This window comes from Agrilus planipennis, unplaced genomic scaffold (genome assembly GCF_000699045.2).
Source record: "Agrilus planipennis isolate EAB-ADULT unplaced genomic scaffold, Apla_2.0 scaffold104, whole genome shotgun sequence".
NCBI classification, from domain to species: domain Eukaryota; kingdom Metazoa; phylum Arthropoda; class Insecta; order Coleoptera; family Buprestidae; genus Agrilus; species Agrilus planipennis.
In genome coordinates this window covers 867,963-869,612 of record NW_020438892.1, presented here as the reverse complement: position 1 = coordinate 869,612, position 1,650 = coordinate 867,963, and positions in this window count along the sequence as shown.

Genomic DNA, 1,650 nt, shown 5'->3' with positions numbered 1-1,650 from the left:
AGTTAATTTTTGCATTTCATTGTACAATTGCATCGATACCGTTACTGTTACGAAAGAGTTGAAATATTTTTTAATAATAATAATAATAATAATACGTGATATTGGAACTAGAGTATGTCCTTAAAGGAAAGTTGTATGAAATAGAAGAACCGGAAAAAATCTAATAGCATCATATTTAATTTTTAAAGAAATCGTCGCCAGAAAAATTAATAAATTTAATTTACATGGGAACCAAATTTTAAAACACAATTTTCCCGAGAGCATTTTTTTCTATTAAACCTGGTACACGTATGAATAACAATTTTATTTATTATATATGTACATTCACGTAAAATCAACAATAATAATAATAATTTTATAGAAATTAAATTGATCTTTTGATTTATTGAAGTAAAGTATCTTAAAAGGGCAGAAACTTAATTGCGGGATGTGATAGAAAAAATTTTAGTTTTTTTTTTTACATTTGCGTACCTACCAACCACCAGAAGGAAGAAGAAACGAAGGTAAAAAGGCGAAGCACAGCCGTTTCTCGCCGCACATCGGTTATATCGCACATGATTAAAAAAAAAAAAAGAAAGAAACGAAACAAAAGAATACACGAAAAAGAAAATAAACGTGTGGCACAAAGTGTGTATATATACCAGGTCCGTATTCCGTGAGATCAGGGCCCTTAGCTTTTAACCGTGGTGATGGACTAACCTTTTTTCTGTATTTCTATTATTTTGTATAAAAAATGAAGGAAAAGTATATTTATAGCGTTTATTAATTTAATTGATTGATTGCTGTCGGTAGCAGCTTAATTTAAGTTTACCTTTTTCTTTTGTAAGCAAAGTATCTAGTAAAATTTATGATAATGATCATTATTACTATGTTTATAATTAATTAATTGATTAATTATTATTATATTTGTGAATGTTATAAATAATATAAATATGTAATTTTATGTTTAAATCACACCTTACTACAGCTACTACTACTACTACCACTACCACTACTACTTTCACACACATTAACTATTATTCTCTCTTTTTGTTTTTTCGTAAGGTTTATGTATATTAAATATCTGGCAAACTACGACACAATGGTGATAAAATGTTATTGAAATCGATACTTTTATTACTATCATTTTCAAATTCAAATTTATTTTCCATCGGGTGAGAGCTAGGGAGGCTACTGTGGTCCAATGGTACTTTTCTTGCATCGGTTTTGTTTGTAAATTGCCACGTCGAGATTCAAAGACAAAAGAAACGAGATTGTTTAAGAAACAAACGAAGAGATAATTTGCTTAAAAGACAAAATCATTTTTGAGAAAAAGACAACTGAAACGGTCGAAGAAACAAACGAAAAAATGGTAATTTAACAAATGGAAAAAGAAAGACAAATGAGAAATGAAACATTTGAGAAAAAGTGACAATTTAGCAAACGAAACAAAAGAAAAAACAAACAAAACTCTTTTGGGGGATAAAGGGACATACGAAAGCCGAAAACAGTTTGAAAAGAAAAAAAAAAGAAGTTGCAGGGCAGACTACCTCTGTTCAGTCTCTTCCGCTGGTTAAGCTGAGCTATAATCAGCGCTGGTCTATGAGACACAAAACCCATAAAGTCCTTATTATTATATATTTATATACCCCTTTATTAATATAATAATGA